The 17043-nt window shown below is 47.7% G+C and overlaps 1 protein-coding gene across 2 annotated transcripts in view; it reads left to right on the top strand.

Annotated features, from left to right (window-relative positions):
* Positions 1 to 5556: 5556 nt before the first annotated feature.
* KCNJ6 (potassium inwardly rectifying channel subfamily J member 6) overlaps positions 5557 to 17043 on the top strand; it is a 167691-nt gene continuing 156204 nt past the window's right edge. Inside the window, exon 1 of one of the 2 annotated variants that reach the window (XM_036381701.2) lies at positions 5557 to 6000. The gene's annotated coding sequence lies outside the window, so the exon portion shown is untranslated. The remainder of the gene's footprint in view (positions 6001 to 17043) is intronic. The other variant, XM_036381692.2, reaches the window with a different exon arrangement.

Here is a 17043-nt window from a genome sequence, read left to right as displayed (position 1 = left end):
GAAATCACAGGTATTCCTGGAAGGAGGGAACTGCACAGCCCAGTGCAGACATGATCCCATCACCCTGCACACTGGGTCTGGGCCTGTATTCCTAATTTAGAACAGCACAACAGTGCTGAGAGGTTTTATGAATGAATTTTCAGGAAATGGGAGGCTGAAATAGAAATAGGAGGAAGAGGAAATTGAGAGGAAAGAGCAGATGCAGTGACAGAGATACAGTGACAGACTGGACTGGGCTCTTTGGGGCTTTGACTGGATCTCCAGAGGTCCCTTCCAACCCCAAGTATTCTGTGGTTCTGTCACTGCTTTGTAATAAATAAAATTAAGACCACAAATTCAATGTTTAACCTGGCCCACATTACAAAAATTTACAAAAATCTGTTGAAAATTAAATTTCACCATTGATTAAGGAATGGCAGCCAAAGAAGAGAGCTGAAGGGAACCACTTGGGATTTAAAGAGTTGAAATGAAAACTCAGCAGAGGAGTAGAGTGTCATAAATAAATAAATAAATAAATAAATAAATAAATAAACATAAATTAATTAATTAAATTTAATGTGAGGAAACAGAAAAGCTCCACGTGTTTGGTACCTGCCCTGCAGGTGGCAAAGGAAGAGGAATAGTGAGAAAACACAAAGTTCCATTTTCAGGGAAGGTTTTTTCCACAGAAAATGGGATATTGGGAGAAAGATGGGGAGATTTTGCTCCTGCATGCAGCGAAATTCCAGGCTTGCCATTGAGTCTCTGCTTGCAAAACAGCTTTACATAAGCAGCTTTTATAATGCCCCATGAAGATCAATAGCTCTAGGTTGACTTACTTGCTTTGTTTTGTTCCCCTGGTACCAAAGTACTCAATTGTAGGCTGGAAAGTTGCTTTGTTGTGTTAGATTCTATCCAAAAATATCAGAAAAGATAAACTTAGGCTTGCAAAATACAGGAGAGAGAGAAAGGGCAAAGGGGAGAAGGTTATTGCCAAGCTCTCCATAATAAATTTTGGCAGCTGTGACACCTAACTCTGTATTTATAGCCCTTCCCTAGCCTGACATCCAGAAATGGGAAGGTTAGCAAGTGAAAGAGGAGCTTTTGCAGAGGAAAGCAACCTTAAATATGAGAATTTTCACAACATCTGCACCAGGTTTGCCAGACTGGACCATGGAAATGTTAGACACCAAAAAAATCAGGCCTTGATGTGCAAATAAGGGGGGAAAAAATGGGGGTGGTAGGCTGGGAAAGAGAATTCCCTCTGGTATTCTTCCTGCCAGAAAACAAAACCAGACAGCTTCCACCCACTGGTCTCTCCTTATCTTCCCTTCAGCTCCTAATGGCTTGCTCTGCAAAATTCCCCCACCTCCAGCACACTAAAAAACCTCCTGAGGATTTAAAATTCCCCTCAGATTAGCAAATGTTGACCCTCTGACAACATTATCAGCTCGTGTGAACCAAAACTGTTTGAGCTGATCTTTAAGCAGACATTTCCAACCACATCTTCCCTTGCTGCTGTGCAGGAAAAATTAAAAAAAAAAAAAATAAAAAAAAAGAAAAAGCTTTCAGTGTTGCCATATGGGCTGAGGCAATATCTAGACTTACACTTTTTAGGCCAGGCAGGGAAAGTGTAATAACAAGAGGAGGAGCAAAGGAAGCTCCAGGCAAGGCTTCTCCCAAGCTGCCAGATGATTTGTTCCCTCTGCAGATCAAAACACCCCCAGGCCTGATCACAGAATCCTTTAGGTTGGAAAAGACCTCCAGGAGCAGGCCCAGCCTTTCATTTTCATGGGGTTTTGGTTTATGGTGGCACCTAAAGAGCCAGAGGTCAGGGTCAGGCAGCCCCAGGACTGTCAAAGTGCCCATCTTGATCATGAATCAGATGATTTTTGATGTGCTCATGAGTTATTTTGACATCTGCAGGTAAATGCTGCAGTTTTGGAAAATTCTTGGCTTGCAGATAAACAGGGATCCTTTGAGACAGGATAAAAACCTGGACTCTTCAAAATAATTAAAGCTTAGAGTTTATGTATCAAACACTATTCTGTGGCCAAAATTCTGCAGACACATTTTGGATTTCACTACTTTTCAACTACTATTTACTAGTTGTAGTATTAACTCCAACTTTTAAACTACTTTTTAGCTACTTTTTAACTACTTTTTAGCTACTTATCCCTTTCAGAGGTAAGGAGGAATGTACACCAAGAAAAGTCAACATTTCAGAACCTGAAGTGAGAAACCAACACCTCTGCCCAGTTTCATGAGTCCAAATGCTGGTTTTTATGTGTTGGATTCATTCTCCCAGGGAGGTTTGGAGTCCCCATCCCTGGAGGTGTCCCAGAGAGGCCTGGAGGTGGCACTCAGAGCTCTGGGCTGGGGACAAGGTGGGGATGGGGCACAGCTTGGCTTTGATGGCTTTGGAGCTCTTTTAAGCCTCAGTGATCCTGAATTAAATCACACCAACATGAATCTGCACAAACTGCAGGATAAGGTCATGGGAATGACTGCCTGCATTCCCATTTTGTCCTGGGAGCTGTGGATTCACTGAAATACCAGTGGCAAATACCCCCAAAAATCCCTCCTAGAGATGTGGTGGAGAGATTTCTCTGTGTATAAATGCTCTGTTGTTTTGGCAAAATGAAAACTGGGTGGGGGATAAGGATGTGCCAGAGCCTGGTTCAGGCACTTTGTCTCCATAAAATCTGTCTGCACAACCCCCAGAGAATGAACAGGAGGTGAGGGAGAGCAAAACCCTCCAGAGGACACATCAGAACTGAAGTTTCTTGAGGTGCTCTCACCTCTGTGGGATCCTCTCCTCAATGGCCTGAGTAGAGCAGAGTGCTAATTTCAAACCCAAAGTTAAGCATTTCAGGTAGGATGTGCCCATCTCCTCCCATCAAGCCATTCCTCTGCTTTTCCCATTGTTTAACCATCCAAAACCAATTCCAAAATCCTCAAGCTGATCCTGATGCCTTGTGCAGGCTGAGCCTGAGCAGAGGCTGGGCAGAGCTACAGAATAAAGCAGGGATTGATTCAAAGCATCTCCTCCATGGATGCACCTTGGGCAGCACCAGAGCCCAGCCAGGGCTGCACCCAAGATGAACCAAAATGGCCCCAAAATGCACGGCCGGGCACGGGGTCTGTCCCTGGGATCAGTTCTGCTCCATTTGCATCTTGCAGTTCATTGTCCCATTCCAGCTTTAGCCCCTGCAGTCCCACCCTGCTTGTTTTTCTCTCTCCAGCCCACGGGGTTTGTGCTCTGGGGCTGAGATTTGGATCATTTGTCCTTGGTGCCCAGCTGGAGCAGGAATTGTTTTGTCTCCCTGCTCTGTGCACAGAGCTCGCCATCCCATAATAGGAAGCCCAGCCCCACACACTAAAGCAGCACAGAACCTGAAAAATAGAAAAGCTCAAACCTGAGGCATCAATACAAACTTTGCTTCCTGACATAAACTCTTCCCTCAGGCACAGCACAAATCTGGGGAATTCCAGTTGTTTCTGGGACTGTGTGCCCAAAGGGAGATGGGAGGGAGCGGAGTCAAACCCCAGTGACTGGGATCACCCTGAACCAGCAGATTTAGGCACTGCCAGTTCAGGTGCTGCCCTGACCTTCGACTGGAATGGGAAGGGAAAGGAAATCCCAGCAGCTCAGCAGGCAGGGATTTGCCTGGCACCTTCAGAAAGCAGCAGGGATCTCTTCAGAGTCTCTCAGCATGAGCATTAATTCACCCTGAGAGGCTCTGCAGGGAGATGACACTGAGTGAGCTGCAACTGAGACAAATAGATTGGAGGAGGACAGCAGGCTAAGGATAAAATAATTATTTGTGCACCTGTTCCAGAGCCATTTCAGGTTTTGTGCCCCAAGAGAAAATTGCCATTTGGAAAGCACAAGGGTTTGTGCAATTAAATGATGCTGTTATGGTTCCAAGATCAACCTAACCGTTCACATGCTGCTTCTCCTGAAATATTTAACAATTAATAGAGTTAAAAGGGCCTATAACCCATCACGTTGTGTCAGGATGGTGAAGGCAGAAAGGATAAGATCCTCCATATCCTCATTTCACATAAACACTTTCTCCATTTTGAATGTGCCCAGTTTTCCTGCTCTGTTGGCAAATGAAAGCAGGAAAAAATGAGTACCAAGTAGAGCAGGCTCTAGAAAAGCGACTTTAGCTTGGAGAACAGATCCTGTTCCAGGAGATTTGGTCCTAGCACGAGAGACGTGATTTAAGGAACAGTAGTTTGCAGGAAGAAATTAAGACTTGTGCAAATCTCCCAGGAAAAAGAGGCCTCATGCTGCTCTTTTCAGCCAGGTTCCCTTTTATGGGAAAGCTGAAGGAAGGAGAATGCAGCCATTTCTTAACCTCAGATGATATAATAATACATCCACACAATTGCATGAGATTCAAATGAGATTTCAGAGAGAAAAAAAGAAATTGTTCCCAGAAAGTACATTAGGAAATGTAGGAAGGTGTGAAGAAAGGGTGAGGTGAGAAAGGAAATGCAAATAAGGAGATTTTACAAGCTAAAGTAGTGGTGGTTTAAAGTATAAAGTATTGATATTTCTCAGAAGGAGAAAAAAATTCAGTCACTGATGATCCATGGTCAGAGAGCACAGATGGGGTGTGGAGCTGGCCTTGTTGCTAATCTAGGACAAAAAATTATAGAGGAACTTTAGAAAGTGCAAATTGTTATCCTTTACCTGAAAATCCACAATCCCATTCTGCTTCCCTCTGACTTGGGACAAAAGTTTGGAATATGGGTAATTTATCACAGTGCAGACACAGAAGGTGAAGCATTTCACCTTTTCAGCAAGTGGAGTGGTCTGGCAAGGAGGATGATTGATGATGATGATGATGATGATGATGATGATGATGATGATGATGATGTGTGAAAGGACTTCAGGGCTCTACTTTCCAGCCAGGTTTTCTCAGCAAATTAGGTTGAAGTAAAGCATCTGTTGATGTCTCAAGGTGTGCACCTGCCTGTTCATCTGGCAGCTGTTCCAAGCAGGAATGTGGGAGCTGTTGGCCAATTTCAGCCGAGCCTGGGAGCGGGAAAGCAACCCCAAAGGCTCCATCAGTGAGGAGGGAGGTAAAGATGCTGGGAAGCGCCCCAAAGGGGATGAGGTGTGAGATCTGCCCTGGTTATGTGCCGGAGGGCTGCGGGATGCAAACCCTGGTGTTCCCTGGATGCCCCTGTGGTTCTCTCTTTGCCGTGAGGGTAAAGGGTGCCCAGAGCAGCTGTGGCTGCCCCTGGATCCCCGGCAGTGCCCAAGGGATGGAGCTCCGAGGCCGGGCTGGATGGAGCTCCGAGGCCAGGCTGGATGGAGCTCCGAGCAAACGGAGCGAGTGTAACGCGTCCCTGCCCACGGCCGGGGGGGATGGCACTAACCGATATTTAAGGTCCCTTCCAACCCAAACCCGTTCTACCATTCCGCGATTCCTGCGCGGGGAGGGCGCAGCGCCGGGGTAGGCGGGACGCTCCCGAGGCAGCCGCATCCCGGCGGGAGGGACAGCGCGGGGTATCCATCCCTCCATCCATCCCTCCATCCATCCCTCCATCCATCCCGCGGAGGGAGCGCAGCGGGGGCGGCGCAGGCGGAGCGGGGCCGCCCCCGCGGAAGGAGCGCGCCGCCCCCGCCGCCCCGCGCCGCCCGCAGAGGGCGCTGCTGCCGCCAACTCCGCGCTCCGCTCCGCGCTCCGCTCCGCGCCCGCCGGGCCAGCGCAGCCCCCGCTCGGAGCCCGCTCGGAGCCCGCTCGGAGCCCCGCACAGCCCCGCACAGCCCCGCACGGCCCCGCACGGCCCTGCCCGCTCCGGCCGAGCCCCGCGGCCCCCGGGGGTGGGCGAGCGGGCGTGGGGAATGGAGACGCCCGACAGCATCCTCGGGGCCGTGTGACAGCCAGCGGCGCTCAGCCAGCCGGTGCGCACGGAGCCGGAGCCCCGCAGCGCCGGGCAGAGCCGCCCTGCCCCGTCCCGTCCCGCGGGGAGCCGGCATGGAGTGACCGCAGCCGCCAGGTAAGCGGGGCTGCCCTGCCCGAGGGGACGCTGCTGCGCGGGGGATGCTCGGGGTAAGCGGGTTTGCTGCCTGTGCCCTCAAGGCTCGCGTTTCTCCATCTCCCTCCCCTGCCCCAAAAATCGCCTTTCCTCGATCCCCCCGAGCCCCCCGAGCGGGCACGGCGGCCGCGGCGAGGGATGCGCGGCGCGTTCCTTATGTAACCCGGGGGCGAGCGGCCGCTGCCCGCCGGGCCAGGGGCGAAGTGGCAGCGGCAGAACCGCGGCCGAGGGGGGCTCGGCGGGGCGGCCCCGAGGTCCCCCCGCTTCCCGCTGCCGTCGCGGGAGCCTCCCGAGCGGGAGCCCCCATCCCTACGCCCTCGGGCAAAAGCGGCGCCGCCGCTGCCGCCGCCGCCGCGACGGGGCCGGGGCTGCGCCGCCTCCCCCGGCTCCGGGGCTCGGCACCGGCACCGCGTCCCGCCCGGCGGTGCCCGGAGTGGGGAGAACTTCAGAGCGGGGAAGGGGAGAGGAGCAGGGGGACGACGCTGTTTGTGCTGCTCCCGTCTCACTTCTCCGCCGGGAGGGCAGCGCGGGGAACGGGGCGAGGATGAGAAGAGCCGGGGCCGGGCGGAGAGAGGAGCCCGAGCCGGGATGAGGGGGCGGTCAGGGAGGGCACAGCCTCCCCCGGGGACACGGGGGTGCTCACGGAGGGGTGCCCGTCTCCTCTTGTTGGGAGGGAGAGCGAGCTCCGTATCACCATGGCGACCTGAGGGAGGAAAGAGCGAAATAAATAAATAAGTAAGGGAGAACTCCCCCCTTCTTCCACTCCCCCCCCCCGGCCCTCGCCGTCCCTTCCCGGCCAGGTCCGGTGCCAAAGGTGGGGAGAAAGATACCACGGACAAAAGTTTGGTCTCGTGGTAAAAGCGGGCTCGAAGGGCCGGGGGAGCGCGGCGGGGAAGGGACCGCGGGTTCGGGGAGCCGGGGACTCCCGCATCGCCGTGCCCGGAGCATCTTCTCCGGGAATCTGCCTCGGGGCTCGCTCCTCATGGCTGCTTAGGATGCTTAGGATGCCTCCCTTTCCCTCACTGCTCCTCGACCCCTCCGACAGCCCCGGGGCTCTGCCTTGGGCTGCTCCAGCACCGCGGACAGCGGCCGGGGAGCGCGGGATGCGCGGGGGATGCGCGGCTCGGGGGCTTTGGAACGGGAATTCTGCGCTGGGAAAAGCGGGAGAAGCCCCCACCGGTGTTAAAGTCCCCCCCGAGCCGCTCCCTGCTGGGCGCCAGGAGCCAGGGGAAGACTCAGGCAGGGCCACTAAACTTTCCTGAGCCGAACGAACGCAGGAGCTGGGAGCAAAGAGGTTAAAAAATGACAGATTTTCCAGCAGCTCGCTCGGGGCTGGTTTTTAGGGCTGTTTTGCAGCGGTTCTCTGTGCGGTGTTACAGGTCCTGCTGCATCCCCCAGCAGGACACACAAAACACCCGTGAAGGGAGGGAAGGAGGGAGGGAGCCCTGCAGGAACTGAGAAATGCCCAACCTCGGCTGCTCTGCCTGCAGGAAACTCGTGGAGAAAAGCACTTGGAGGGAACTGCACTCTCAGCTCAGGGAGCTGTCCCACTGCTGAGGGGCACAGGTGGAGTTTGTGCCGGTCAGCCGTGGTCAGCTCATTGCAAAAACCCCTCCTGACATAGCCCTCTTCTCCTCAGACAGCTGGGGAGCAGTTAAAATAAACAGAAAAAGTGGAAGTGTTGGGTTAGTGATAATGCACCAGCAGCCAGGATGCATTTCTTGCTCTGATGGGTTGTAAATCACTGGCTCAGCTCACCTGTACCTATCTCGTTCTAGCAGTTACATATGCAGTCATTACCTCAGACTAGGAAAAAATTAGTCTAGGAAAGCAAACAACATAATTAATACTATTCACTGGGGGAGATAGAGATGGATTAGTCACTTTTGGGCTGTTCACTGTGTCAGGATGTTCGTTTTTCATTAAGCAAACGAAATTTATTTGATCTTGCCTCGGTGCTGATAGGCAGTAAACTATAGGTACATGGAGAGTTATTGGTTTGGAATCCAGATCCCTGGCCTCTCTGGGTTGTGCTTTAACTATCAGCAATCTATCAAATCACACCAGGACTGGTTTCCTGCTCTGCCTGCCTTCCTTCTTGCTTATAAATTCTCTGTTTCAAAGAATTCTGGAAGAGACAAACACATAGGTGAGCCCTAGCCGAGTGTGAGAGTCAATTGGGATTTTTATTTATTCCTACAATGCCCAGGGTGGGGCTCTACTGGAAGGTGTCCCTGATGATCCTAAAGGTCCCTTTGAACCCAAACCATCCTGTGATTCCCTGCAGGGACTCCTTGCTGGGAATAACAAATCCTTTTCCTTGTAAATCCACATTTTGCCCTAACTCAGCTTCTGAAGTGAACTAATGAGTTAAGCCTTTATGGAAATGGAGACCTGGATATTTCAATGCTGGGCCTCCCATTTCCAAGCCTATCTCCCAGGGAATATGGGAATAAAGGCCTGAACTGTGAGTACAAGCTGGGGAACTCATTACTTTCCTGTGGGAAAATGAGAAGTAACAGGAGCCAACTCTTCTTGAGGGCAGTTCCCCAAGCCTTTGCAATACTTGAGGTTATTGATTTCCTTACATAAGGCAGGGCTCCTGCAGCGTCACAACAATGCCATCAGATCATTACCAAATGATTTTGCCTCATAAGCAAATGAGGAAAGGATTAATTATAGCAACACCAACCCAAAAGCCCCACAACCACAGCCTCAATTAGTGAAAGGCTCAATTCTTCGTGGGATTCCTGCCAGTGCATTTGCACCACGTTCAGTTTGAGCTTCCCAAGATACATAATTTCACTGCAGAAAAGGCTTGTTTTTTCACAAGCATGTGCTCGGAGCCTTGTTTTGTAGTCATTTTGTTGAAACGTGGCACTTTGGAAGGAAAATAAGATCTCTCCTTCAAACTGTGTCAGAGAAACAGAATTTCATTTACATTTACATAAAATCCCCATCACAAGGGATATATTCAAATATTTCACAATAGGTTTAGGGGTATAAGCTTTATGTTCTTTCTTTCACCTCTCAGGAACTCTGGACACTGTTGGTGTAGGATTACTGTGTTTGTCACAATCTTCTCATTGTATTTTTACATATAAAACCAGTTTTATTCAGGACTTGTCTATAACCTTTTATAAAAGCAAGAAGTAAAATAATTCATATTAACGCTCTCCCAAATAAATTAATTTATGTCTTAAGCAGCAGTGCTTGATGCACTGTAAAGATCCCATTTCTGTTGTATAATTTCTTTGATTTTCATTACTGTTAAAAGCTTTGCACCTTGTTCAGTGCTTCCATCACCTTCCTGCTCCAGGATGTTAGTTTTTAGATGGGACAATGAAGCCCTGGCAGATTTTAAAAAGATATAAGGTTTAATGTGTTACATTTATGTGAATGTACAATTTTTACTGGTGGAGGCAGTTTGATACTAGGAAGCAATATTCCCAATATATTAAGGGGATATTAATATATAAATATATATATTTATATATTTTATATATCAATATATAAATATTAATATATTGATTGTGCAGAATATGATGTTTCTGAACAAACCCCAGATTTATCAGGCAGCAAACCCAAAGGAAAAGTTTTAATCTCAGTCCCATTTGGCTTTCTGGAAGATTTTTCTTTTGGCTTTTAGTTGCTTGGCTTTTGGAGGTTTTCTCCAGATTCTTTGCTAGAATGCTGCTGATGTTGAAAATACAATTTTTATGTTTTATTAATAGCTGGAATAGAAGCATTGAACAATTGGAGGTTATTGAATCCATTTTTTTCCACACAGCACTGCAATTTTTAATGATGCCCAAGGACTCCTGGCAGAGCCTCATGACTGTGTTGTGGAGTCTCTGCCAAAAGGACATCCCAAACCAGCCCATCCCAGCCCCACACTCTGCAGGACACCAATGGGATCACCCCTGTCCATGTGGGTTCTGGAGGAGGAAAAACCTCTGTGATCAAAATTCTTGTGAAGGGACGGGGATTTTTCTGTCCTTAGCATGGCAGGTATGGATCCTGCCCATAAGGAGGCTCAGAGCAGCTTTAACTCCTCCTTGAACTCATCAGATCCTCCTCATTTAACTCCTCGCCCATGCTCTGCCTCACAGAATGTCACCCAGGGCCAGGGGAATTCGGCAGCTGAGGAAACACACCTTGCTTCCATTTGGAAAGCTCATTAAAGTGCATTTTTTGCAGTCTATTCACGAGCTCCTACATATGGCCAGCAGAACATCCTGTCCTCAGGCACAGGACAAAAAAAAACAAAGAGGGGAGATTTTCAAGTTCTTCAAAAATAGGCAATTTCTACCCTCAGAGTCACACAATGCCCAGTAAAATTGAAGAATTATAGAGTCAAAGAATGGTTTGGGTTGGAAAGGACCTTAAAAATCATCTTGTTCCAGCCCCCTGCCATGGGCAGGGAACCTTCCTTAGAGCCCCATCCAGGCTGGCCTTGAACACATTGAAAATCTTCATGAGTGAAAGGGCTCTCCACAGCCCTGACTGCAGAAACCCAAATTTATGCCCGAGGTTGCACAAGAAGCTTTAACATAAGTGCCAAGGGCTGGTCAGAGAAGTTTTTTGGTTTTTTTTTTCTGGAGTATTACTCAAGAGAGCTTCGAATTAAAAAATAGCCACAAGGCAAAAGCCCATTCTACTGCTATTTTCCAGTTACAACCTCAGGTTAGACATTAATGGTAGCTGGAAGTCTGTGTCCACAATATCCACCAGTCTTCAGCTGGAAATTATTTACTTCCAAGAAGTATTTACTTTCTTGTCTCACTCTGGAGGGAAAATAACAGAGTCTATCCAAGGGCAGAGCCTGCCTTGCAGTCAGAGAACCCTTAACATTTGCACACACAGCTTGCAATGCACAGGAGCAAATATGATTCCACAGAGATTTAAGGGGTTTTTTTTCTTTAAACCATCTGCATTAATAACTCTGTGTGTGAGTGCAGACAGTGAAGGCTCAAATACTTAAACCAGGGAGCTTCTTATTAATCCTGACTGCCAGTGACCTCCCCACCCTTTCTGGCCATGTCCATAGTGAGGGAGCTCAGCTCCAGACTCTGACACCACTGTGGACATCCACATCCTCAGGAAAACCTCTCAGCCCCAGGAAGCCTATGACTCATCCTAAAACTGAGGAACAGGGTGCCCAGAGCAGCTGTGGAGCCCCTGGATCCCTGGATGTGTCCAAGGCCAGGTTGGACATTGGGGCTTGGAGCAGCCTGGGACAGTGGGAGGTGTCCCTGCCATGGCACTGGATGATTTTAAGGTCCCTTCCAACCCAAATCATTCTGGTGATGCCTTGTGCAGGCTGCCCCAGAGCAGAGGCTGGGCAGAGCTACAGAATAAAGCAGGGATTGATTCAAAGCATCTCCTCCATGGATGCACCTTGGGCAGCACCAGAGCCCAGCCAGGGCTGCACCCAAGATGAACCAAAATGGCCCCAAAATGCACGGCCGGGCATGGGGTCTCTCCCTGGGATCAGTTCTGCTCCATTTGCATCTTGCAGTTCATTGTCCCATTCCAGCTTTAGCCCCTGCAGTCCCACCCTGCTTGTTTTTCTCTCTCCAGCCCACGGGGTTTGTGCTCTGGGGCTGAGATTTGGATCATTTGTCCTTGGTGCCCAGCTGGAGCAGGAATTGTTTTGTCTCCCTGCTCTGTGCACAGAGCTCACCATCCCAGAATGTGAACCCAGACCCACACACTAAATCTGAAAAATAGAGAAGCTCAAACCTGAGGCTTACACTGGGATTTTATGAGTTTGGGGTACAAATAAAAATGTAAATGTGATTTTTTCCATTTGGCTTTGAGGCCTGATCCTCACATGCCCCATAAAGGATAAAGGAGGTTAGAGACAGCTTGGGTGGGGAGAGTTTCTTCAACCAACCCTTGGAGACAGTTCCACAACCCATCACAGAAACTGCCTCAATCTTGACGTAATTTAATTTCATTTCATACCCTTTGACCTGTGTTGGGTCTTTAAATTCAGCTGTGCCTTCAGGAAGAGCAGCCCCAGGTCTGACTGCCACTGCCACAGCAGTGATGGCATTTCAGAGACAAACAAACACTGGAGATCAGAGGTTTGTGCAGCTGATCTGGATTATCCCACCTTCCTCTCCTCTGTCGAGACTGTTGGAAGCTGACCTGAAGAAGCCAATGTGCACAGCTTTTTTTGGGGACTCTCTGCAGCAGAACACTAGGGAAAAAAAAAACAACCAAAAAAAGAAAATAAAACAAACAAAAAAAAAACCCCACCAAAAAAAAAACCCAAAACAAACAAAAAAAAAAACCAAAAAAACCTCCAAAACACTTCTGGACAAGAAAACAATGATGTGCAGATTGAAAGGGTGAAACAGGAGGCTGAGGGAAGGAATGGCATGATGAGAGCCTGCACGAGAGCATCGTTAATTCAATGCTCTAATCAACTGTTCTGCAGTGCTTTATCACAACCATCCCTGCTTCAGCCTCTCCAGCTCAGAGCACTTTGCAGCATTGCAGGAAATCCTCTGCTTTTTTGCTTCCCATTTATAAAAAATAATCACATTGTGTCTTGTCAATACAGACAACTTTGTCAATGAAAGCAGAGGAGAAATTATCATGTAATTTTGTATTTATCATAATCACGAGCAGGGGTTCATTAGAACAATGAGCAATTGTCAAATTATTTCTCAGAGCAGTTATTTGAAGAATGAGAGAAGGGTATTTCCTACCTTCCTGCTTTTTCTCCCACCATCTCCTGCAGACACACAGAGCCTGCAGTTTCTATCAGCCTGCCAGATCAATTTCCCATTCCTGAAAAGAAGCATTTATGTTAAATGATTGTAATTAAGAAGCTCCTTACAGCTCAATAGCTGTCTGGACAGGCAGAGGTAATTCCCCATCGATTTCCATGGGGCCAGGTTTCCACAGGAAGATCTCCAAAAAGCACTGCCTGCTTTGGAAGTGCAGCTTCCCTGGGCTTCTTGGAGGATCTTGGAATGGAATCTTGGAATCAGTAAGGCTGGAAAAGACCTAAAAAATCATTGTGTCCAAGCTGTGACTGGTCTGCACCTTGTCCCCAGCCCAGAGCACTCAGTGCCACCTGCAGGGAACACCTGCAGGGCTGGGCACTGCAAAGCTCCCTGGGCAGCCCCTGCCAAGGCCTGAGCTCCCTTTCCATGGGCAAATTGCTGCTGCTGTCCAAGCTGAGCCTGCCCAGGCACAGCTTGAAGCCATTTCCCCTTTCTCTGTCCCTGTTCCCTGGGAGAAGTGACCAACCTCCCCCCCCGCCTCCCCCTCCTGTCAGGGAAGCAATGAGCAATGAGGTCAATGAAAAGAGCAGGGCAACTCCAAAGGGAAACTCCAAAAAGTGATTTTATTCCATCAAAGACCTCAGGAGGCTTCTAGAGATGCCACAGTTTGCTGCCTCAAATTTCATGGGATGCCTGTCTAGTAATTAAATCAAATCTCCGGGTGCAGAAGGGGTGGGAGATGAATCCCTGTCTCCAGAGCTCCCTCACAGAACTGTGCCCACTAAACTTCCTTGTGCTGTCCTGCATCACTCTCCTCCTGTCTGGCTTACAAAAACACCAAGTTTCTGTAGAAGTCAGGCTTATTTTTATCTCACATTGTTCCTGACGCTCTCCAGCTGCAGCCTGAGGTGGCTCAGTGCCCCCTGGTCCCAGAGGTGGCCTTGGACTCTCAGAGCTGGAACCAACAGCAGGGGCAGGGAGGACACAGGTGGGCAAGGAAATGGAAGGAGGCATCTTTAATTAATTAAAACCAGTGGCTGTTTAATGATCTCAGGATTGCTATCAACTGCAGCAGGCTGTGGATCAGTGAGGAAAGAGAAAGGGAAAGGGAAAGGGAAAGGGAAAGGGAAAGGGAAAGGAAAGGAAAGGAAAGGAAAGGAAAGGAAAGGAAAGGAAAGGAAAGGAAAGGAAAGGAAAGGAAAGGAAAGGAAAGGAAAGGAAAGGAAAGGAAAGGAAAGGAAAGGAAAGGAAAGGAAAGGAAAGGAAAGGAAAGGAAAGGAAAGGAAAGGAAAGGAAAGGAAAGGAAAGGAAAGGAAAGGAAAGGAAAGGAAAGGAAAGGAAAGGAAAGGAAAGGAAAGGAAAAAAGAAGCTGTGCCAGTTTTGGTGTGTTCTCCCCAGTGTGCTGCTGGCTTTGTCTGGTAAAATACAGGAGAGCAGAGCTGTTAGATGAGAAATAAATAAAATGTCTCATTTAGTTCTCCACTGAATGGGAGCTGGGTGTTGTCAGACTTTCACCCAGCAGCATTTGCAGAGGGGAGCAGGGGGAAGGAGGCAGCTGGATCCCACCCCATCGGTGCCACCAGCGTCCAGCAAGCTGGGCACATCCCACCACCCCCACTGCCTGTCCAGCCATCTCCAAAGCCAGGGCTGCTGTGACTCTGCACGGGAATCCCAATCCTTCAGGTGCCTCATCATGTTCAATAAACTGGATACATGTTTGTCTCAGCTGAGTGTCCCACAGGGATGTGAGCAGTCCTTGGGAAGCTGCTGGGTTCTATCTACAAGGCATAATTACATTAAAGCAGAAAGTGCATCCCAAGCCTTCCATGGTTACAAACAAAGCAGTGTTAATCCACCTCCCCCAAATAAACCAAAGTTCCCACTAAAACCTGCAAGAGAAACCAGCAGAACATTGTAGTGCCCAAGAAAATATTCCATCAATATCTGGAATATTCTAGTGATGGTGGCTATAATTATGTGTTGGACATTTACAATGTAATTTTTCTTTTTTTTTTCTTGGTAAAGATTGACTTACTGTAGATGTTCTCCACACATTCACCACCACTAAACCTTTCCCTAAAACAGGACTTGAAGACTTAAGGGTTACCCTAAACTTCTGCTGCAGTTCCAAATGCTGGGTCTGGCTGAATTCTTCATTTCTATCTAGAGGAAGGAAAGCAATATCAAAATATAAGATGGTTAAAACTTGGAAGGGGTGGGAAGGAGAAGAGCTTGAGAGAGAAGGGAAAATGACATTAAAAAAAAAAAAAAGCCCTAGAATTTGATCATAAAGACTCCCATTCCACAGCTCTGGAATGGCTCCCTGGAATTTAGGTGACCTTCAACACCTGGATATTGCTGATCATTATTTTCTACCTCTTGCAAGTGGCAAATTTGTGGTTTAAGCTGCAGCAGTGAATTCACTGACCCAATACTACCAGAGCATTTGCCTCCTGGATACACAGAAAATATTTTTCCTTGAATAATTATTTTTAATAAATTCTCCAGAAAAGAAGGAGAACCCTCTGTGTATAAGCAGCAAATGCCTGGTATTGACACTCTGCAGGAAAGAGCTTTGCTCTTCCATGGGGTAAGACACAAGGACAGCAGATATGAAGCCAATTTACCTCCAGAACTTCAGCAGAAAAACTATATAAAGTCAAAGAAAAAAATAAAAAATAATTTTAAAAATTGATAATGATAATGATAATAACTGATAATGCAAAGAGCAGAACTCATGGTTTATTTGTTGTTTTGGTTTTAATTCCAGCTGCTTTCAGAAGCCAGGCTGGTGGGTTTGGGCACAGCTCAAATATTAGAAGAGAATTTTAAGCAGGAAAATCAGGTAGGGCCTTAGAATTACAGCAGAGGAAAGATTTATGATATTACCATGAGCAGAAATAATAATAACAAAAGAAAGTGGAGGAAGCCTTGCAGGAAATGCTGAGGAATAGTAAAACCCACCAAAGCTGCTACAGAAATAGAATCATAGAAAATATGAGATCTGCTAAATGCATTTTAGTCAAAGAGCATTAAAGTCTCTCTCTTCACTTCAAGGGGTTTCATATCAGACCTTAAATGTAAATTTATTTTAAACAGGCTGGTATGCAGGAGAGAGAGGTCTGACATGCAGCTTCCATTCCTTCAGGCTGCCATCAGAAATATTTGTACAATCCAGCCTCAACTTTGCTCCTGTTTGTGCTTTTTTGGTGTAAAAGCAGAGCCAGCAGAGCCAGGGAAGGTGATCCAACAGGACATTCCAGAAACCTCTACAAATACCCCAAATCTTTTCCCACTGTGATGATTTTAGATGGAGTTTCTCACATTTGGCCACCACCCAAGCCCATGGTGCTCCCATGGGGGTTTTGCAGCTCCCCAGGATTAAAGAACCCATTTCCAGCAGAGGTGGATGTGCACCAACACAAACGTTTGCTGCAGCCTGAGTGTTCCTGCAGGATCTTTAATTAAAACCAACCTGCCTTAGGTCCAAAGCATGGATTTGGGAGTAAATATGAAAACAGCTTTCAAAGCAGCTTATTTTAAAATTAATGGCTGTTGGCACCTGCGTGGAACGTCAGTCAAGAGCGGTCGAGGTGAGCGCAGCTGAAATGGTGAAATAAAAATATTAAGCCATCTGTTATGTTTTACATGTTATTTTTAGAAATGCAGAATAAAGACAGAGTTATTCCTACTTCCCCTTAATGAAGTTTTCCAGAAATAAGTAGTGCACTAACGAGCTCTTGACAATTTATGGCAGTAACCAGTCCATAAAAAGCCCATTAAAAGGCCAAGTGATGCTCAAACCATCAAATGTGTAGGCAGGGCCACCCCATAATTTTCAAGACAAAAACCAGCCCAGGAGCTGGGCTGTGCAGTTGGAAAAGGTGGGAGCAAACAGTGGCAACTGGAATGGCAAGAAAAATCTTCATTTTGTTCTTGAAAGCAACGCCTCAGGCACCCTCCTTGTGAGCAGAGGAGGGAGAAAAATCCAACTTCACTGTTTGCAAATTACACAGAGGAAAAACTTGATATTTCCACCATTTCTGGCTTCAAGTGAATTTCAATCTGAAGTTGAGTTAGGCTGGACCCAAAGCACATATTCCACATTTCATCACAGTCTAAAAACTGCATTTTTGTGAGTTGACCTCAGATGAATTGACCATCATTAGTGAAGATGAATCATCAGGAAAAACCATAAGGAAAAATAAACAAAACAAAACAAAACAGAACCCCACATACAAAAAAAAAAAAAAAAAGAAAA

This window comes from Molothrus ater, chromosome 2 (genome assembly GCF_012460135.2).
Source record: "Molothrus ater isolate BHLD 08-10-18 breed brown headed cowbird chromosome 2, BPBGC_Mater_1.1, whole genome shotgun sequence".
In the NCBI taxonomy this organism is placed as follows: domain Eukaryota; kingdom Metazoa; phylum Chordata; class Aves; order Passeriformes; family Icteridae; genus Molothrus; species Molothrus ater.
This window is presented reverse-complemented; position numbering and strand designations above follow the sequence as displayed.